The 23,603-nt window shown below is 40.5% G+C and overlaps 1 non-coding gene across 1 annotated transcript; it reads right to left on the minus strand.

Moving 5' to 3' along the window:
* Nucleotides 1-13,008: 13,008 nt before the first annotated feature.
* On the minus strand, nt 13,009-13,112 carry LOC130952928 (small nucleolar RNA R71). Its single transcript, XR_009075103.1, has one exon. It is a non-coding gene; the product is annotated as a small nucleolar RNA R71 (small nucleolar RNA).
* Between the last annotated feature and the right edge of the window lie 10,491 nt (nt 13,113-23,603).

The raw sequence follows: 23,603 nt of genomic DNA on the forward strand, positions 1-23,603 counted from the left end.
AAAACAGAAAGAAAAATAGCACACCCTGGAGGAAAATCTTGCTGGCGTTTAAACGCCAGTAAGGGCAGCAAATGGGCATTTAACGCCCAGTCTGGCACTATTCTGGGCGTTTAACGCCAGAAAGGGGCACCAGACTGGCGTTAAACGCCAGTAAAGGGCAAGAAGCCAGCGTTAAACGCCAGAAATAGGCACCAGCCCGGCGTTTAACGCCAGAATTGGCATAGAAAGCATTTTCGCTCGCCACTTGGTGCTGGGATGACTTTTCCTTGACACCTCAGGATCTGTGGACCCCACAGGATCCCCACCTACCCCACCACCCTCGCTCTTCTTCGTCACCCATTCACCAATCACCTCAACACCTCTTCCCCAAAAACCCCTCACCTGTCAAATCCCACTATTCTCTTCACCACTCACATCCACCCTTCATAAAACCTCACCTACCTCACCATTCAAATTCAAACCACTTTCCCTCCCAAACCCACCCATTCATAACCGAACCATACCCTTCTCTCCACCCCTATATAAACCCATCTTCACTCCTTCATTTGCACACAACCTAAACACTACTTCTCCCCCTTTGGCCGAACCACAAAGCCATCTCCATCTCCTCTATTTCTTTTTCTTCTACTCTCTTCTTTCTTCTTTTGCTCGAGGACGAGCAAACCTTTTAAGTTTGGTGTGGTAAAAGCATTGCTTTTTGTATTTCCATAACCATTTATGGCATCCAAGGCCGGAGAAACCTCTAGAAAGAGGAAAGGGAAGGCAAAAGCTTCCACCTCCGAGTCATGGAAGATGGAGAGATTCATCTCAAGGGTGCATCAAGACCACTTCTATGAAGTTGTGGCCATGAAAAAAGTGATTCCCGAGGTCCCTTTCAAATTCAAAAAGAGTGAATATCCGGAGATCCGACATGAGATCCGAAGAAGAGGTTGGGAAGTTCTTACTAACCCCATTCAACAAGTCGGAATCTTAATGGTTCAAGAGTTCTATGCCAATGCATGGATCACCAAGAACCATGATCAAAGTGTGAACCCGAACCCAAAGAATTGGCTTACAATGGTTCGGGGGAAATACTTAGATTTTAGTCCGGAAAATGTAAGGTTGGCATTCAACTTGCCCATGATGCAAGGAGATGAACACCCTTACACTAGAAGTGTCAACTTTGATCAAAGGTTGGACCAAGTCCTCATAGACATCTGTGAAGAGGGCGCTCAATGGAAGAGAGATTCAAGAGGGAAGCCGGTTCAACTGAGAAGGCATGACCTCAAGCCCGTGGCTAGGGGATGGTTGGAGTTTATTCAACGCTCAATCATTCCCACTAGCAACCGGTCCGAAGTTACTATAGACCGGGCCATCATGATTCATGGCATTATGATTGGAGAAGAAGTAGAAGTTCATGAGGTTATAGCCCAAGAACTTTATAAGGTGGCGGACAGGTCCTCTACCTTGGCAAGGTTAGCCTTTCCTCATCTCATTTCTCACCTCTGTTACTCAGTTGGAGTTGACATAGAGGGAGACATCCTCATTGATGAGGACAAGCCCATCACTAAGAAAAGGATGGAGCAAACAAGAGACCCCACTCATCATGAAATCCCTGAGATGCCTCAAGGGATGTACTTTCCTCCTCAAAACTATTGGGAGCAAATCAACACCTCCCTAGGAGAATTGAGTTCCAACATGGGACAACTAAGGGTGGAGCACCAAGAACATTCCATCCTCCTCCATGAAATTAGAGAAGATCAAAGAATCATGAGAGAGGAGCAACAAAGGCAATGGAGAGACATTGAGGAGCTCAAGCACTCCATAAGATCTTCAAGAGGAAGAACAAGCTCCCATCATTAAGGTGGACCGGTTCTTTAATCTCCTTGTTCTTTATTTTCCTGTTTTTCGAAAATTATGCTTGTGTTTATCTATGTTTGTGTCTTATGATCATTAGTGTCTTAGTGTCTATGCCTTAAAGTTATAAATGTCCTATGAATCCATCACCTTTCCTAAATAAAACATGTTCTTAATTGAAAAAGAGAAGAATTGCATGAATTTCAAATTTTATAACAGATTAATTATTTTGATGTGGTGGCAATACTTCTGTTTTCTGAATGTATGCTTGAACAGAGCATATGTCTTTTGAATTTGTTGTTCATGAATGTTGGCTCTTGAAAGAATGATGAAAAAGTAAACATGTTACTGAGGATCTGAAAAATCATAAAAATGATTCTTGAAGCAAGAAAAAGTAGTGAATACAAAAAAAAAGAGAAGAAAAAAAGGAGAAAAACGAAAAAAAAAAGAGAGAGAAAAGAGAGAAAGCAAGCAGAAAAAGCCAATAGCCCTTTAAAACCAAAAGGCAAGGGTAAAAATAAAAAGGATCCAAGGCTTTGAGTATCAGTGGATAGGAGGGCCTACAGGAATAACATCCTGGCCTAAGCGGCTAAACCAAGCTGTCCCTAACCATGTGCTTGTGGCGTGAAGGTGTCAAGTGAAAACTTGAGACTGAGTGGTTAAAGTCGTGATCCAATGCAAAAAGAGTGTGCTTAAGAACCCTGGACACCTCTAATTGGGGACTCTAGCAAAGCTGGGTCACAATCTGAAAAGGTTCACCCAGTTATGTGTCTGTGGCATGAATGTATCCGGTGGTAATAATGGAAGACAGAGTGCTTTGGGCCACGGCCAAGACTCATAAAGTAGCTGTGTTCAAGAATCATCATACTTAACTAGGAGAATCAATAACACTATCTGGATTCTGAGTTCCTATGGAAGCCAATCATTCTGAATTTCAAAGGATAAAGTGAGATGCCAAAACTGTTCAGAGGCAAAAAGCTAAAAGCCCGCTCATCTAATTAATACTGATCTTCATAGATGTTTTTGGAATTCATTTCATATTCTCTTCTTTTTATCTTATTTGATTTTCAGTTGCTTGGGGACAAGCAACAATTTAAGTTTGGTGTTGTGATGAGCGGATAATTTATACGCTTTTTGGCATTGTTTTTAGTATATGTTTAGTATGTTTTAGTTAGTTTTTATTATATTTTTATTAGTTTTTAGTTAAAATTCACTTTTTTGGACTTTACTATGAGTTTGTGTGTTTTTCTGTGATTTCAGGTATTTTCTGGCTGAAATTGAGGGACCTGAGCAAAAATCTGATTCAGAGGCTGAAAAGGACTGCAGATGTTGTTGGATTCTGACCTCCCTGCACTCGAAGTGGATTTTCTGGAGCTACAGAAGCCCAATTGGCGCGCTCGCAACTGCGTTGGAAAGTAGACATCCTGGGCTTTCCAGCAATGTATAATAGTCTATACTTTGTCTGAGATTTGATGGCCCAAACAGGCGTTCCAAGTCAGCTCAAGAATTCTGGCGTAAAACGCCGGAACTGGCACAAGAATGGGAGTTAAACGCCCAAACTGGCACAAAAGCTGGCGTTTAACTCCAAGAAGAGTCTCTACACGAAAATGCTTCAATGCTCAGCCCAAGCACACACCAAGTGGGCCCGGAAGTGGATTTTTATGTCATTTACTCATCTTTGTAAACCCTAAGCTACTAGTTATCTATAAATAGGACCTTTTACTATTGTATTTTCATCTTGGTTCTTCTGGTTCCCTCTCTGGGGCCGAAGCCAATGATCACTTTTGTTCTTATGTATTTTCAACGGTGAAGTTTCTACACACCATAGATTAAGGTGTGGAGCTCTGCTGTACCTCGAGTATTAATGCAATTACTATTGTTCTTCTATTCAATTCAGCCTATTCTTGTTCTAAGATATTCATTCGTACCCAAGAACATGATGAATGTGATGATTATGTGACACTCATCATCATTCTCACTTATGAACGCGTGCCTGACCACCACTCCCGTTTTACAAGCAAACAAGGCTTGAATGTTTATCTCTTGGATTCTTTAACCGGAATCTTCGTGGTATAAGCTAGAATTGATGGCGGCATTCAAGAGAATCCGGAAGGTCTAAACCTTGTCTGTGGTATTCTGAGTAGGATTCAATGATTGAATGACTGTGACGAGCTTCAAACTCCTGAAGCTGGGCGTTAGTGACAGACGCAAAAGAATCAATGGATTCTACTCCAACCTGATTGAGAACCGACAGATGATTAGCCGTGCCGTGACAGGGTGCGTTGAACATTTTCACTGAGAGGATGGGACTGTAGCCACTGACAACGGTGATGCCCAACATACAGCTTGCCATGGAAAGGAGTAAGCAGGATTGGATGAAGACAGTAGGAAAGCAGAGAGACGGAAGGGACAAAGCATCTCCATACGCTTATCTGAAATTCTCACCAATGAATTACATAAGTATCTCTATCCTTATTTTATATTCTATGTTATCCTCCATAACCATTTGAATCTGCCTGACTGAGATTTACAAGGTGACCATAGCTTGCTTCATACCAACAATCTCCGTGGGATCGACCCTTACTCGCGTAAGGTTTATTACTTGGATGACCCAGTGCACTTGCTGGTTAGTTGTGCAAAGTTGTGAAATTATGTTTATACCATGGTATTGAGCACCAAGTTTTTGGATTCATTACCAGGGATTATTTGAGTTGTGAAAAGTAGAGATCACAATTTCGTGCACCAACATCCAGGGCTTTCTAGCAATATATAATAGTCCATACTTTGCGCGAAGATAGATGACGTAAACTGGCGTTCAACGCCAGTTCCATGTTGTAGTTTGGCGTTCAGCGCCAGAAACAGGTTGCAAGTTGGAATTCAACACCAGAAACAGGTTACAACCTGGCGTTCAACTCCAGAAACAGCCCAGACACGTGAGAAGCTTAAGTCTCAGCCCCAGCACGCACCAAGTGGGCCCCATAAGTGGATTTCTGCACTATCCATCCTAGTTTACTCATTTTCTATAAACCTAGGTTACTAGTTTAGTATTTAAACAACTTTTAGAGATTTATTTTGTATCTCATGACATTTTTAGATCTGAATTTTGTACCTTTTGACGGCATGAGTCTCTAAACCCTATTGTTGGGGGTGAGGAGCTTTGCAACGTCTTGATGAATTAATGCAATTATTTCTATTTTCCATTCAAACACGCTTGTTCCTATCTAAGATGTTCATTCGCGCTTCACTATGAAAAAGGTGATGATCTGTGACACTCATCACCTTCCTCAATCCATGAACATGTGCCTGACAACCACATCTGTTCTAAATTAGATTGAATGAGTATCTCTTAGATTCCTTAATCAGAATCTTTGTGGTATAGGCTAGAACATTTTGGCAGCTACGCTTGAGGATCCGGAAAGTCTAAACCTTGTCTGTGGTATTCCAAGTAGGATTCAAGGATTGAATGGCTGTGACGAGCTTCAAACTCGCGATTGTTGGGCGTGATGACAAACGCAAAAGAATCAATGGATTCTATTCCGACATGATCGAGAACCAACAGATGATTAGCTGTGCTGTGACAGAGCATTTGGACCATTTTCACTGAGAGGATGGGAAGTAGCCATTGACAACGGTGACGCCCTACATACAGCTTGCCATGGAAGGAGCCTTGCATGTTTGAAAGTGAGGAAGCATTATGTTACAGGAATTCAGAAGACAAAGCATCTCCAAAACTCCAACATATTCTCCATTACTGCATAATAAGTATTTATTTCATGCTCTTTTACTTTTTACAATTAAAACTAAAAATTATTATTGATATTATATCCTGACTAAGAATAATAAGATAACCATAGCTTGCTTCAAGCCAACAATCTCTGTGGGATTCGACCCTTACTCACATAAGGTATTACTTGGACGACCCAGTGCACTTGCTGGTTAGTTGTGCGAAGCTGTGAGAAATAGTCCATTAATATTGGCATACACAATTTCGTGTACCAAGTTTTTGGCGCCGTCACCGGGGATTGTTTGAGTTTGAACAACTAACGGTGATTCTTGTTACTTAGATTAGGAAAAATTTATCTTTTTGGTTTAGAGTCACTAGGATTGCATCTTCTATTATTCCTTTTAAAAATTTTTCAAAAAAAATATTATTTTTCTTTAATTGAATTTTCATTTTTTTTATGTGTTTAGTGTCATGTTCTAAGTTTCGTGTCAATTGCATGCTTTTCTTTGTCTCTCAATTTTTGAATTGCATGTTCTTTATTTTTTCTTGATCTTCAAATTGTTCTTGTCAATTTTTTTTGTTTGATCTTTGGTTTGACTTGTTTTGTATCTTTTCTTATATTTCTTGTGCTCTTTCAAAATATTAGTTTCCAAAAAAAAATATTTTTATTTATAAAAAAATACCTCTTTAAAACACGTTACATTTATAGCTCAATTGGCTAGAGCGTTGGTTTATGTTCTTGGTGATTGGGTATCTTCTTTTTAAAACTTTTTCAAAAATAATTTTTTTTGACTAAATCTTGTGCCAAACTTTAAGTTTGGTATTTTCTTGTTAATTTCTCTTTAGTTTTTGAAAATTTTAAATTGGTTTTCTAAAAATTTTAAGTTTGGTGTTCTTTCTTTTGTTCTTGGTGTTCTTGTGAATCTTCAAGGTGTTCTTGAGCCTTCTTTGTGTTTTGATCTTAAAATTTTTAAGTTTGGTGATCCTTGGTGTTTTCCCTCCAAAATTTTCGAAAACAAGGAGTATTAGATCTAAAAATTTTAAGTCTTGTGTCTTTTGTGTGTTTTTCTCTTTCATAAAAAAAAATTAAAAATAAAAAAATATCTTTTCCTTTAATTTCTCATAATTTTCGAATTACTTGGGTTGACTTGGTTAAAATTTTTCAAATCATATCTCTTTCAAAAATATCCTAACCACTTTCTCTCTCCTCACTTTTTCGAAAATTCTCATAAAATATTTTCAAATTTTCTATTTTTTATTTTTTTATTTTTCGTCTTTTATTTTGGTTTTTATTTTTTTTATTCTATCTTATTATTTCAAAAAAAAATTTATATAATAAAATAAATCCACATCATCTCCCTTTCTCCATCATGGACCTAAGTGAAAATAAACAGTCCAGAAGGACTCTGGGTCATATGCTAACCCCACTACTGCTTCATACGGGAGTAGTATCTGTATACCCTCCATCGGAGTCAGTAGCTTTGAGTTGAACCATCGGTTCATTATCATGGTGCAGCAAAATTGCCAGTATTTCAGTCATCCACAGGAAGAACCTACAGAGTTTCTAGCACAGTTTTTACAAATTGCTGACGCAGTACATGATAAGGAAGTAGATCAGGATGTCTACAGATTGCTACTGTTTCCATTTGCTGTAAAAGACCAAGCTAAGAGGTGGTTAAATAACCAACCTAAGGACAGCATAAAGACATGGAAACAGCTGTCAGAAAAATTCCTGAATCACTATTTTCCTCCAAAACGGATGACACAGCTAAGGTTGAGCATCCAAGGCTTCAAACAAGGAGATAATGAATCCCTTTATGATGCCTGGGAGAGATACAGAGAGATGCTAAGAAAATGCCCCTCTGAAATATTTTCAGAGTGGGTGCAGTTAGACATCTTTTATTATGGGCTTACAGAGAAAGTTCAGATTTCTCTAGACCACTCATCTGGTGGATCAATACACATGAGAAAGACAATTGAAGAAGCTCAAGAGCTCATTGACACAATTGCCAGAAATCAGCATCTGTATCTAAGCAGTGAACCTTCCATGAAAGAAGAGGCTAAAACAGTAACTGCTGAACTAAGTCCTGCAGAACAAGTTACTGAATTCAATCAGCAATTATATTTTCTAACAAAACAGCTAGCCAAATTCAAGGAGATATTGCAAGAAACAAGAATGGCTAATATGAATATGGAAATACAGTTAAAGCAAACAGAACAGCAGTTATCAAAACAAATAACAGAAGAGTGCCAAGCAGTTCAATTAAGAAGTGGGAAAACATTAAATACCTCACTTCAAGGCAGCAGAAAGCCGTGAAATGAACAGACTACTACCCAAAATCCCTCTGAGGACAGTTAGAGCCCAGAGAGGAATAATTTTGGCACTCAAACGTCAGAAAATGGGTGAGAAGCTGGCATTGAACGCCCAACCGATGCTCAGTCTTGGCGTTCAATGCCAGAAACAAGCAAGGAATTGGCGTTGAACACCCAAAGGAAGCACAGTTCTGGTGTTCAGACGCCAGAAACAAGTAAGGAGTTGGCGTCTAACACCACTCCAGCTTTCACCCCTGGCATTCAAACGCCAATGGGAGATCAGACACATACAAGTGCTGATAGCAACCCCTCTAAAAAGGCTTCTCAACCCACATCTGTAGGCAATAAACCTACAGCAACTAAGGTTGAGGAATACAAAGCCAAAATGCCTTATCCTCAAAAACTCTGCCAAGCAGAACAGGATAAGCAATTTGCCCGCTTTGCATACTATCTCAGGACTCTTGAAATAAAGATTCTGTTTGCAGAGGCACTTGAGCAAATACCTTCTTATGCTAAGTTCATGAAAGAGATCTTAAGTCATAAGAAGAATTGGAGGGAAACTGAAAAAGTTTACCTCACTGAAGAATGCAGTGCAGTCATTCTGAAAAGCTTACCTGAGAAGCTTAAAGATCCCGAAAGCTTTATGATACCATGCACATTAGAAGGTACTTGTACCAAGCAAGCTCTATGTGATCTTGGGGCAAGTATCAACCTAATACCTGCATCTACTATCAAAAAGCTTGGGTTGACTGATGAAGTCAAACCAACCCGGATATGTCTCCAACTTACTGATGGTTCCATTAAACACCCATCAGGCGTGATTGAAGACATGATTGTCAAGGTTGGGCCATTTGCCTTTCCCACTGACTTTGTGGTGCTGGAAATGGAGGAGCACAAGAGTGCAACTCTCATTCTAGGAAGACCTTTCCTAGCAATTGGCCGAACCCTTATTGACGTTCAAAAAGGGGAAGTAACCCTAAGAGTCAATGAGGATGAGTTTAAGTTGAATGTTGTCAAAGCTATGCAGCATCCAGACACCCCAAATGACTGCATGAGCATTGATATTATTGACTCTCTGGTAAAAGAGATCAATATGACTAAGAGTCTCGAATCAGAGCTAGAGGATATCTTTAAAGATGTTCAGCCTGATCTGGAGGAACCAGAGAGAATAATAGAACCTTTGAAAATCACTCAGGAAGAGGAGAAACCTCCCAAACCTGAGCTCAAACCATTACCACCATCCCTGAAATATGCATTTCTAGGAGAAGGTGATACCTTTCCTGTAATCATAAGCTCTACCTTAGAGCCACAGGAAGAGGAAGTACTAATTCAAGTGATAAGGACACACAAGACAGCTCTTGGGTGGTCCATCAGTGATCTTAAGGGCATTAGCCCAGCTAAATGCATGCATTAGATCCTATTGGAGGGTGATGCTAAGCTAGTGGTTGATGAGCGGATAATTTATACGCTTTTTGGCATAGTTTTTACATAGTTTTTAGTAAGTTTAAGCTACTTTTAGGGATGTTTTCCTTAGTTTTTATGTTAAATTCACATTTCTGGACTTTACTATGAGTTTGTGTGTTTTTCTGTGATTTCAGGTAATTTCTGGCTGAAATTGAGGGACTTGAGCAAGACTCTGAAAAAGGCTGACAAAAGGACTGCTGATGCTGTTGGAATCTGACCTCCCTGCACTCGAAATGGATTTTCTGGAGCTACAGAACTCCAATTGGCGCGCTCTCAACGGCGTTGGAAAGTAGACATCCAGGGCTTTCCAGCAATATATAATAGTCCATACTTTATTCGAAGAATGACGACGTAACTTGGCGTTGAACGCCAAGTTCATGCTGCTGTCTGGAGTTAAACGCCAGAAAAACGTCATGATCCGGAGTTGAACGCCCAAAACACGTCATAACTCAAAGTTCAACTCCAAGAGAAGCCTCAGCTCGTGGATTAATCAAATTCAGCCCAAACATACACCAAGTGGGCCCCGGAAGTGGATTTATGCATCAATTACTTACTCATGTAAACCCTAGTAGCTAGTCTAGTATATATAGGACATTTATCTATTGTATTGGACATCTTTTGACCACTTTAAGTCTTTTATTATTCGGTCACTTGATCATGGAGAGGGCTGGCCATTCGGCCATGCCTGAACCTCTTTCACTTATGTATTCTCAACGGTGGAGTTTCTGCACACCATAGATTAAGGGTGTGGAGCTCTGCTGTACCTCAAAGATTAATGAAGTTCTATTTTCTTTTATTCAAATCTCTCTTATTCTTATTCCAAGATATTCATTCGCACCCAAGAACATGATGAAGGTGATGAGTAAGTAACCCTCATTATCATTCTCACTTATGAACGCGCGTGATTGACAACCACTTCCGTTCTACATGCAACAGAGCTTGAATGTGTATCTCTTAGATTCCCCAACAGAATCTTCGTGGTATAAGCTAGATAGATGGCGGCATTTATGAGGATCCGGAAAGTCCAACCTTGTCTGTGGTGTTCCGAGTAGGATCCTGGGAATCCGGAAAGTCTCACCTTGTCTGTGGTATTCCGAGTAGGATTCCGGTAATGAATGACTGTGACGTGCTTCAAACTTGCAACCTGCTGGGCGTTAGTGACAGACGCAAAAGAATCAAGGGATTCTATTCCAGTAGGAGCGGGAACCAACCGGTGATTGGCCGTACTGTGACAGAGTGCGTGAGCATTAGCTTTCACTGCGAGGATGGGATGTAGCCATCAACCATGGGTGATGCCTCCAGACTGATTAGCTGTGCGAGTGACAGCCGCATAGGATATTTTCCCGAGAGGAATGAAAGTAGCCACAGCTGATGGTGAACCCCTATACAAAGCTTGCCATGGAAAGGAGTAAGAAGGATTGAGTAGAAGCAGTAGGAAAGCAGGCGTCCTTGAGCTCTACAGCATCTTCATATACTTAACTGAAATTCCTATGCACTGTTCAATGAATCTACATAAGTATTCTATCCCTTTTAATCCTAATCACACTCTCCTAATCCAAATCTCATTCTCAATGTCGCACTTCCACCAAGTTTTTGGCGCCGTTGCCGGGGATTGTTCGAGTATGGACAACTGACGGTTCATCTTGTTGCTCAGATTAGGTAATTTTCTTTTCAAAAATCTTTTTCAAAATTTTTCTTTTATTTTTCGTGTTTTCAAAAATGTTTTTCGAAAAAATTAAATAAAAATACAAAAAAATTAGAAAATCATAAAAATTAAAAATATTTTGTGTTCTTGTTTGAGTCTTGTGTTAATTTTTAAGTTTGGTGTCAATTGCATGCTTTAAAAATTTTTCTTGCATTTTTTCGAAAATCCCATGCATTCATAGTGTTCTTCATGATCTTCAAGTTGTTCTTGACAAGTCTTCTTGTTTGATCTTGATGATTTCTTGTTTTATGTCTTTTCTTGTTTTTCATGTGCATTTTTGCATTCATATTTTTCATGCATTAAAAATTTCTAAGTTTGGTGTCTTGCATGTTTTCTTTGCATCAAAAATTTTTCAAAATTATGTTCTTGATGTTCATCATGATCTTCAAAGTGTTCTTGGAGTTCATCTTGACATTCATAGCATTCTTGCATGCATTCATTGTTTTGATCTAAAAATTTCATGCATTGAGTATTGTTGTTGTTTTTCTCTCTCATAATTAAAAATTCAAAAATCAAAAAAAATATATTTTCCTGATTTCCCTCCAAAATTTCGAAATTTTGGGTTGACTTGGTCAAAAATTTTCAAAATTAGTTGTTTCTTACAAGTCAAGTCAAAATTTCAATTTTAAAAATCTTATCTTTTCAAAATCTTTTTCAAAAATCATATCTTTTTCATTTTTTTTTCTAATTTTTGAAAATTTCAAAAATATTTTTCAAAATATTTTCAAAATCTTTTTCTTATCTTTTTATCAAAAATTTCGAAAATTAACTAACAATTAATGTGATTGGTTCAAAAATTTCAAGTTTGTTACTTTCTTGTTAAGAAAAGTTCAATCTTTAAGTTCTAGAATCTTATCTTGTAGTTTCTTGTTAGCTAAGTAATTTTAAAAATTAAATCTTTTCCAAAATATCTTTTTCTTAAAAATCTTTTTATCTTTTATTTGATCTTTTTCAAAAAAATTTTATCTTTTTCAAAATTTAATTTTAAAATATCTTATCTAACTTACTATCTTCTTATCTTTTTCAAATTTGATTTCAAATCTTTTTCAATCAACTAACTAACTTCTTGTTTGTTTCTTAATCTTTTTCAAAATCACCTAACTACTTCTCCCTCTTCTATTTTCGAAAATATCTCTTTCTTTGTCAAAAATTCTTTTTAATTAATTAATTGTTTCATGTTTTAATTTTAATTACATTTTATCTCTAATTTTCGAAAATCACTAACTCCTTTTCAAAATTATTTTCGAATTTTCTCTTCTCTTTTCTTCTTCTATTTAATTATTTAATTACTAACACTTCTCTTCACCTCTCTTCATCCATAAATCCGAATCCATTCTTCATTCTTCTACCCCCTTTCTTTTTCTACTAACACAAAGGAATCTCTATACTGTGACATAGAGGATTCCTCTTCTTTTCTTGTTTCCTTCTCTTTCATATGAGCAGGAACAGGGATAAAGGCACTCTTGTTGAAACTGATCCAGAACCTGAAAGGACTCTAAAGAGAAAATTAAGAGAAGCCAAATATAATTATTCTAAAGGTAACCTTTCAGAAACATTAGAACAAGAGAAGGAGATGGCCGAAAATAATAATAATGCAAGGAGAATGCTTGGTGACTTCACTAAGCCAACGTCCAAGTTTGATGGAAGAAGCATCTCCATTCCTGCCATTGGAGCCAATAACTTTGAGCTTAAGCCTCAACTAGTTGCTTTAATGCAACAAAACTGCAAGTTCTATGGACTTCCATCTGAAGATCCTTATCAGTTTTTAACTGAGTTCTTGCAGATCTGTGAGACTGTAAAGATGAATGGAGTTGATCCTGAAGTCTACAGACTCATGCTTTTCCCTTTTGCTGTAAGAGACAGAGCTAGAGTATGGTTGGATTCACAACCCAAGGATAGCCTGGACTCAAGGGATAAGCTTGTCACTGCATTCTTGGATAAATTCTTTCCTCCTCAAAAGCTGAGCAAGCTGAGAGTGGATGTTCAAACTTTCAAACAAAAAGATGGTGAATCCCTCTATGAAGCTTGGGAAAGATACAAGCAGCTGACCAAAAGATGTCCATCTGACATGTTTTCAGAATGGACCATATTGGATATATTCTATTATGGTCTCTCTGAATTTTCGAAAATGTCATTGGACCATTCTGCAGGTGGATCTATTCACCTGAAGAAAACGCCTGGAGAGGCTCAAGAACTCATTGACATGGTTGCAAATAACCAGTTCATGTATACTTCTGATCAAAGGAATTCCGTGAACAATGGGGCACCTCAGAAGAAAGGAGTTCTTGAAATTGATGCTCTGAATGCCATATTGGCTCAGAACAAAGTGTTGACTCAACAGGTCAACATGATCTCTCAAAATCTGAATGGGTTGCAACATGCATCCAACAGTACTAGAGAGGTAGCTTCTGAAGAAGCTTATGATCCTGAGAACCCTGCCATGGCAGAGGTTAACTACATGGGTAAACCTTATGGAAACACCTATAACTCATCATGGAGAAATCATCCAAATTTCTCCTGGAAGGATCAACAAAAACCTCAACAAGGTTTTAACAATGGTGGACGTACTAGGCTGGGCAATAGCAAGCCATATCCATCATCTTCTCAGCAACAGACAGAGAATTCTGAACAAAACAATTCTAATTTAGCCAATATAGTCTCTGCTCTGTCAAAAGCCACTTTCAGTTTCATGAATGAAACAAGATCCTCCATTAGAAATCTGGAGGCACAAGTAGGCCAGCTGAGTAAGAAAGTCATTGGAACTCCTCCCAGTATTCTTCCAAGCAATACAGAAGAGAATCCAAAAGGAGAATGCAAGGCCATTGACATAGTCAATATGGCCGAATGCATAAGGGAGGAGGAGGACGAAAATCCTAGTGAGGAAGACCTCCTGGGACGTTTCTCAATCAAGAAGGAGTTTCCTATTAAGGATCCTGAGGAATCTGAGGCTCATCTAGAGACCATAGAGATTCCATTAAATCTCCTTCTGCCATTCTTGAGCTCTGAAGACTATTCTTCCTCAGAAGAGGATGAAGATGTAACTGGAGAGCAAGTTGCTCAATATTTAGGAGCTATCATGAAGCTGAATGCCAAGCTATTTGGTAATGAGACTTGGGAAAGTAAACCTCCCTTGCTCATTAGTGAACTAGATACTTGGATTCAGAGAACTCTACCTCAAAAGAAACAAGATCCTGGCAAGTTCTTAATACCTTGCACCATTGGCACCATGAGCTTTGAAAAAGCTCTATGTGATCTTGGGTCAGGGATAAATCTTATGCCACTCTCTGTAATGGAGAAGCTGGGAATCATTGAGGTACAACTGATGAGCGGATAATTTATACGCTTTTTGGCAGTGTTTTTAGTATGTTTTTAGTATCTTTTAGTTAGTTTTTATTATATTTTTATTAGTTTTTAGCTAAAATTCACTTTTCTGGACTTTACTATGAGTTTGTGTGTTTCTCTGTGATTTCAGGTATTTTCTGGCTAAAATTGAAGGTTCTGAGCAAAAATCTGATCCAGAGACTGAAAAGGACTGCAGATGCTGTTGGATTCTGACCTCCCTGCACTCGAAGTAGATTTTCTGGAGCTACAGAAGCCCAATGGGCGCGCTCTCAACGGCGTTGGAAAGTAGACATCCTGGGCTTTCCAGAAATATATAATAGTCCATACTTTGCCCATGATTTGATGGCCCAAACCGGCGTGGCAAATCAGCATCAGAAATTCCAGCGTTAAACGCCCAAACTGGCATGAAAGCTGGCGTTTAACTCCAGAAAACGTCTCTACACATAAAAGCTTCAATGCTCAGCCCAAGCACACACCAAGTGGGCCCGGAAGTGGATTTTTCTGTCATTTACTCATTTCTGTAAACCTTAGGATACTAGCTTTTACTATTAATAGGATCTTTTGACATGGTATCAGTACCGGATGACCTCATAACACTTTTTACACGTTTCTTGTACCTTCCACAGCATGAGTCTCTAAACCCCATGGTTGGGGGTGAGGAGCTCTGCTGTGTCTTGATGGATTAATGCAATTACTACTGTTTCTTATTCAATCATGCTTGCTTCCATTCTAAGATATCACTTGCTCTTAACCCGGATGAATGTGATGATCTGTGACACTCATCATCATTCTCAACTATGAACATGTGCCTGACAACCACCTCTGTTCTACCTTAGATTGAGTAGATGTCTCTTGGATTCCTTAACAAGAATCTTCGTGGTATAAGCTAGAACTGATGGCGGCATTCAAGAGAGTCCGGAAGGTCTAAACCTTGTCTGTGGTATTCTGAGTAGGACTCAATGATTGAATGACTGTGACGTGCTTCAAACTCCTGAAGGCGGGGCGTTAGTGACAGACGCCAAAAGAATCACTGGATTCTACTCCGCTCTGATTGAGAACCGATAGATGATTAGCCTATGCTGTGACAGAGCATCAGGGACGTATTTTCACTGAGAGGATGGGAGGTAGCCACTGACAACGGTGAAACCCTACATACAGCTTGCCATGGAAGGAGCCTTGCGTGTTTGATGAAGATGACAGTAGGAAAGCAGAGATTCAGAAGATGGGCATCTCCAAAGCCTCAGCCTATTCTCCATTACTGCAAAACAAGTACCTTTTTCATGTTCTTCTGCTTTTTACAATCAATCCTGATAATTTCTGATATCCTGACTAAGATTTACAAGATAACCATAGCTTGCTTCAAGCCGACAATCTCCGTGGGATCGACCCTTGCTCACGCAAGGTATTACTTGGACGACCCAGTGCACTTGCTGGTTAGTTGTGCGGGATTGCAAAAGTGTTATTGCAATTTCGTGCACCAAGTTTTTGGCGCCGTTGCCGGGGATTGTTCGAGTTTGGACAACTGACGGCTTATCTTGTTGCTTAGATTAGGATTTTTTTATTTTTGTTGGTTTAGAGTCTTTTTAGTTGAGTCTAGTTTCATATTCTAAGTTTGGTGTCAATTACATGCTTTTGTTTTTCTTTTAAGATTTTCGATTTTGCATGTTCTTAGTCCCTTTCTGATTCATAAAAATTCTAAGTTTGGTGTCCTCGTTGTGTTTTTCTCTTTAAAATTTTCGAAAAAATTAGTGTTTGATTTTCTAAAATTTTAAGTTTGGTGTCATTTTGTGTTTTTCTCTTTCCTCTTTTTAAAAACCAAATCTTTTTCATAAAAACTTTTCAATCATATCTTTTTAATTGCTGTTTTCAAAATCTTTTTAATTAACTAATTGATTCAGTTCTCAATTTGCTTTGATCTTCTTTTCTTTTTGATTTTCAAAATTTTATTTTTTTTTTCTTTTTGTTTTTATTTTTATTTTTATTTTTCGTTTAATTCAAAAAAAAAAACAAAAAAAAAAACAAAATTTATCTTTTTGCAATCATTATCATTTCCCTTTTGTCCATTATGGACTCAAGTGGAATTAATCAGTCCAAGAGGACTCTGGGGTCATATGCCAACCCCATTACAGCTGCATATGGGAGTAGCATCTGTATACCTCCCATCAAAGCAAGCAGCTTTGAGCTAAACCCTCAACTCATTATCATAGTGCAGCAAAATTGCCAGTATTCCGGTCTTCCACAGGAAGAACCTACTGAGTTTCTGGCACAGTTCTTACAAATTGCTGACACAGTACATGATAAAGAGGTAGATCAGGATGTCTACAGATTATTACTGTTTCCATTTGCTGTAAAAGATCAAGCAAAAAGGTGGTTAAATAACCAACCTACAGCAAGCATAAAGACATGGAAACAGTTATCAGACAAATTCCTAAATCATTTCTACCCTCCAAAGAGGATGACACAGCTAAGGCTGGACATCCAAGGCTTTAAACAAGAGGATAATGAATCCCTTTATAATGCCTGGGAGAGGTATAGAGGTATGCTAAGAAAATGCCCCTCTGAAATGTTTTCAGAATGGGTACAGTTAGACATCTTCTACTATGGGCTCACAGAAAAAGCTCAGATGTCTTTAGACCACTCAGCTGGTGGATCTATACACATGAGGAAGACAATTGAAGAAGCTCAAGAGCTTATAGACACTGTTGCTAGAAACCAGTACTTATATTCTAGCAGTGAGTTCGTTCCACAGGAGGAGGTCATGGCATTAGTCACTGATCCTAATCCTCAAGAACAGATGAATGAGCTTAATCAACAATTGCTCCTGATGACAGAACAGTTAGCAGAATTTAAGGAAATGCTCCATGATACTAAAGTTGCTAACAAGAACATGGAACTGCAGTTGAATCAAGCAAAACAGCAAATATCTAAACAGATAACAGAAGGATGTCAAGCAGTTCAACTGAGGAGTGGGAAGACACTAAATAACACTGTTCAAAAGAGCAAAAAGCCAAACAAGGAACAATTGACAGAGGATAACCAAACCACTGTTAAAAATCCCTCTGAGGACAGTAAGAGCCCAGAGAGGAATGTTATTGGCGTCCAAACGCCAGAAAGGGAAGGAAAGCTGGCGTTAAACGCCCATTCCTTGCCCAATTCTGGCGTTCAAACGCCAGAAAAGGGGGAAAAGCTGGCGTTAAACGCCCATTTTCCTCCCAATCCTGGCGTTCAAATGCCAAGGGAGAATCAGACACCTGAAAGTGCTGATAATAATCCTTCTAACAAGGCCTCTTCAACCACTTCTGTAAGGAATAAACCTGCAGCATCTAAGGTTGAAGAATATCAAGCCAAGATGCCTTATCCTCAGAAACTCCACAAAGCGGAACAGGATAAGCAATTTGCCCGCTTTGCAGACTATCTAAGAACTCTTGAAATAAAGATTCCGTTTGCAGAGGCACTTGAGCAAATACCTTCTTATGCTAAGTTCATGAAAGAGATCTTAAGTCATAAGAAGGACTGGAGAGAAACTGAAAAAGTGTTTCTCACTGAAGAATGCAGTGCAGTCATACTTAAAAGCTTACCAGAAAAGCTTCAAGATCCTGGAAGCTTTATAATACCATGCACATTAGAAGGCGCTTGCACCAAGACAGCCCTATGTGATCTTGGAGCAAGCATCAAACTAATACCTGCATCCACTATCAGAAAGCTTGGGTTGGCTGGAGAAGTCAAACCAACCAGGATATGCCTCCAACTTGCTGATGGCTCCATTAAACACCCATCAGGCATAATAGAGGACATGATTGTCAAGGTTGGGCCATTTGCCTTTCCCACTGACTTTGTGGTGCTGGAAATGGAGGAGCACAAAAGTGTAACTCTCATTCTAGGAAGACCATTCCTAGCAACTGGACGAACTCTCATTGATGTACAAAAAGGGGAAGTAACCCTGAGAGTCAATGAGGATGAGTTCAAGTTGAATGCTGTGAAGGCAATGCAGCATCCAGACACACCAGATGATTGCATGGGCGCTGACATTATTGACTCTCTGGTAGAAGAGATCAATATGACTGAAAGCCTAGAATCAGAGCTTGAGGACATCTTCAAAAATGCTCAACCTGATCAAGAAGAGCTAGAGGAAGTAAAGGAATTTTCGAAAATTCCTCAGGAGGAGGATAAACCTCCCAAACCTGAACTCAAACCTCTACCACCATCTCTGAAATATGCATTTCTAGGAGAGGGTGACACTTTTCCAGTGATTATAAGCTCTGCTTTAGATCCACAAGAAGAGGAAGCACTGATTCAAGTGCTAAGGACGCACAAGACAGCTCTTGGGTGGTCCATAAGTGATCTTAAGGGCATTAGCCCGGCTAGATGCATGCACAAGATCCTATTGGAGGATAATGCCAAACCAGTGGTCCAACCACAGAGGCGGCTAAATCCAGCCATGAAGGAGGTGGTGCAGAAGGAGGTCACTAAATTACTAGAGGCTGGGATTATTTATCCTATTTCTGATAGCCCCTGGGTGAGCCCTGTCCAAGTTGTTCCCAAAAAGGGAGGCATGACAGTGGTTCATAATGAAAAAAATGAATTGGTTCCTACAAGGACAGTCACAGGGTGGCGTATGTGTATTGACTACAGAAGGCTCAATACAGCCACCAGAAAGGATCATTTTCCTTTACCATTCATAGACCAAATGCTAGAAAGACTAGCTGGTCATGACTATTACTGCTTTTTGGATGGCTATTCAGGCTACAACCAAATTGCAGTAGATCCCCAGGACCAAGAGAAAACAGCATTCACCTGCCCTTCTGGCGTGTTTGCCTATAGGAGAATGCCTTTTGGTCTGTGCAATGCACCTGCAACCTTTCAGAGGTGCATGCTCTCTATCTTCTCAGACATGGTAGAGAAATTTCTGGAAGTCTTCATGGATGACTTCTCAGTATATGGAGACTCATTCAGCTCCTGTCTTAACCACCTATCACTTGTCCTGAAAAGATGCCAAGAGACTAACCTGGTTTTAAACTGGGAGAAATGTCACTTTATGGTGACTGAGGGAATTGTCCTTGGGCACAAAATTTCAAGCAGGGGAATAGAGGTGGATAAGGCAAAGGTAGAGGTAATTGAAAAATTACCACCACCTGCCAATGTTAAGGCAATCAGAAGCTTTCTTGGGCATGCAGGATTCTACAGAAGGTTTATAAAGGATTTTTCAAAAATTGCCAAACCTCTAAGTAATCTGCTAGCTGCTGACACTCCATTTATCTTTGATAATGAGTGCCTGCAGGCATTTGAGACCCTGAAAGCTAAGTTGGTCACAGCACCAGTTATCTCTGCACCAGATTGGACATTGCCATTTGAATTAATGTGTGATGCCAGTGATCATGCCATTGGTGCAGTGTTGGGGCAGAGGCATAACAAGCTTTTGCACGTCATTTATTATGCCAGCCGTGTTCTAAATGACGCACAAAAGAACTACACAACCACAGAAAAAGAGTTACTTGCAGTGGCTTATGCCATTGACAAATTTAGATCCTACCTAGTGGGATCAAAGGTGATTGTGTACACTGACCATGCTGCTCTTAAATACTTACTCACAAAGCAGGATTCAAAACCCAGGCTTATCAGATGGGTGTTGCTTCTGCAAGAGTTTGATATAGAAATAAGAGACAGAAAAGGGACAGAGAACCAAGTGACTGATCATCTGTCGAGAATAGAACCAGTAGCTGGGGCGTCCCTCCCTTCTACTGAGATCTCTGAGACTTTCCCATATGAGCAACTCTTTGCCATTCAGGAAGCTCCATGGTTTGCAGATATGGCAAACTATAAAGCTGTGAGGTTCATACCCAAGGAGTACAGCAATGTGCAAAGAAAAAAAATTAATTTCAGATGCCAAGTACTACCTCTGGGATGAACCATATCTCTTTAAGAGATGTGCTGACGGAGTGATCCGCAGGTGTGTACCCAGAGAAGAAGCACAAAGGATCCTATGGCACTGCCATGGATCACAATATGGAGGACATTTTGGAAGTGAGCGAACAGCCACTAAAGTCCTCCAGTGTGGCTTCTACTGGCCTACTCTCTATAAAGATTCCCGAGAGTTTGTGCGTAACTGTGACAGTTGCCAAAGAGCTGGTAACCTGCCTCACGGATATGCCATGCCTCAACAAGGAATATTAGAGATAGAATTGTTTGATGTATGGGGAATTGACTTCATGGGGCCATTCCCACCATCATACTCAAACACTTACATTCTGGTGGCAGTGGACTATGTATCTAAGTGGGTAGAAGCAATAGCTACACCCACTAATGATACCAAGACCGTGCTAAAATTCCTCCAGAAAAACATTTTCAGCAGATTTGGTGTTCCCAGAGTACTGATCAGTGATGGGGGCTCTCATTTCTGCAACAAACAGCTATACTCTGCTATGGTTAGATATGGAATCAGCCATAAAGTGGCAACTCCGTATCATCCACAGACAAATGGGCAAGCTGAAGTCTCTAACAGAGAGCTAAAAAGAATCCTAGAACGGACTGTGATAGCCCGAAGAAAGGATTGGGCAAAGAGCTTGGATGATGCTCTGTGGGCATACAGAACAGCATTCAAGACTCCTATAGGCACTTCTCCATACCAACTGGTGTATGGGAAGGCTTGTCATTTGCCTGTGGAACTGGAACATAAAGCCTATTGGGCAACCAGATTCCTAAACATGGATGCTCAGTTAGCTGGTGAGAAAAGACTGCTCCAGCTAAATGAGCTAGAGGAGTTCAGACTCAATGCCTTTGAAAATGCAAAAATTTATAAGGAAAAGGCAAAGAAGTGGCATGACAAGAGATTGTCAACCAGAGTCTTTGAGCCAGGACAAAAAGTTCTGCTCTTCAACTCCAGGCTCAAATTGTTTCCAGGAAAACTCAAATCCCGGTGGAGGGGTCCGTATGTGATTACAGGAGTGTCACCATATGGATATGTTGAGCTTCAGGATAGTGAGTCTGGCAAGAAGTTCATTGTTAATGGACAGAGAATCAAGCACTATCTTGAAGGAAATTTTGAGCAGGAATGCTCAAAACTGAGACTTGAGTGATTCTTAGCAGAAGTCCAGCTAAAGACAGTAAAGAAGCGCTTGCTGGGAGGCAACCCAGCCATTAGGAGGGTATATGATTAGTTCTTACAGAGGCAAGTATCAAAAATGAAGGAATTCACAGAGCTACAGAAGGATTCAGCTCAAAAAGCAGAGAAAATGAGCTTACTGGCGAAAAAACGCCAGTAAGGGGCATTTTGGGCGTTAAACGCCAGAATGGGTACTGCTCATACCCTGACCGAGCTCTCCTAACTCGGCTAATCCACAGAAGGTCCGACCTCGTCCCAAAGGCCCACGCCTGAGGTCGGACCTCGGACCAACAAAGGAAAAGGCCCATCAAAAGGAGCGAAGCCCAAAACCTAAAGGCCGAAAAGGCCTGGGAAAGGCGGTTCCACAGAGATAAAGATAAAACTCCCAAAAGATAAGATAAGATAAGAATATCTTATCCAGGGATGATCACGACCAACTACTATAAATACACTGGAGCACCCAGGTATAACTCATACTCTAATTCTACTCGATATCTGCTTGGACCCATGCTAACTTAAGCATCGGAGTGTCATTGCAGGTACACCCCCCCGTCGTTCAGCACACCAAGCTCGGGTCACAGACCCCTACCTCGGACCTTACCTGAACGACCGAGCTACACGTTTCAGGTAACCCACGGAACATTGGCGCCGTTGCCGGGGACCTGGAAGTCATCCCTTTACCATGGCGGACGACCCTCCCAACAATAACCACGCTACATCCGAACAAGAAGAGGAAGTTGACACCGGAGAACGGCCGGACAGCCCTCTATCACCACGCACTCCAGGGGGAAACAAACAGAATCGCCCAAAGACATCACCTCCAGACAAAGATCCACAAAATCCCGAAAAAGAAAAGGGTTCGGAGATTCTGGAAGCAGTTCGGACACAACAAAACCGGCTGAAACAACTCGAAGAGAACATAAAAAAGCAGAAGGAAACTGAACAAGATCTGAGAAGGGAGGCTCGCAAGCGCAGAGAATTAGAAGAAAAACTGCGGAGAATAGAGGCCAACCTGAAAGACCGGACGGTACGCGGCACCACCCCCGAAAACAATCATGACCCCTTCACACAAGAGATCATGAAGGAGAAAGTACCGCGAAACTTCAAACCACCAGATATGGACCTCTACGACGGCACCACCGATCCAAGTCACCACCTCAGCAACTTTAGAAGCAGAATGTACCTCGTCGACGCCTCCGACGCAATTCGGTGCAAAGCCTTCCCCACCACTCTCACCAAGTCAGCCATGAAGTGGTTCGACAACCTACCACCAGGGTCAATCTCCAGCTTTGAGGACCTGACCAAAAAATTCTTAACAAGGTTCTCCATTCAAAGGGACAAGGCAAAACGTGCCCCCAGTCTACTCGGGATCAAACAAGGCAACCAAGAAACCCTCCGAGAATACATGGAGCGATTCAACAAAGCCTGCCTGGACATACAACACTTGCCCACTGAAGCAGCCATCATGGGACTAGCAAACGGCCTAAAAGAAGGACCGTTTAGCCAATCCCTATCCAAACGATACCCGACCTCCTTATACGAGGTACAAGAGCGGGCAGAAAAATATATCAACATGGAGGAAACCTCCCAGCTAAGAGACTCTTCCAGGAAAGAGTCAACCCACTCATTCCGAGATCGAGATCGGGAACAGAAAAAGAAAGAAGAATCCAGCTCGGACAGGCCACGGAAGTACCACAGCTACACCCCCCTCCGAATCGCCCTGGTAGACGTCTACAGAGAGGTGTGCCACACCGAAAAAATCCCACCACCCAGACCTCTGAAGCACAAAAGGGTAGGAAGAGATCGATCCGAATACTGTGAATATCACAGACTCTACGGTCATTCTACTAACGACTGCCACGACCTAAAGAATGTTATAGAAAAGCTAGCCCGAGAAGGAAAACTCGACAGATACATAGCAGAGAAAGGAGAAGAGACCAGGAAGAGGAGACGAGGAGATAACGAAGATCGGGCCGAACCGACCCCACGAACCCCTGAAAGGCACGTACACATGATAAACGGAGGTTTCGCAGGCGGAGGAACATCCAGATCCTCGCGAAAGAGACACCTCAAGGAAATATATCACGTCCGAGAAGACAGTCCCCTGCCCGAGCTGCCAA

The sequence above is a fragment of the Arachis stenosperma genome, chromosome 9, assembly GCF_014773155.1.
Source record: "Arachis stenosperma cultivar V10309 chromosome 9, arast.V10309.gnm1.PFL2, whole genome shotgun sequence".
Lineage (NCBI taxonomy): Eukaryota > Viridiplantae > Streptophyta > Magnoliopsida > Fabales > Fabaceae > Arachis > Arachis stenosperma.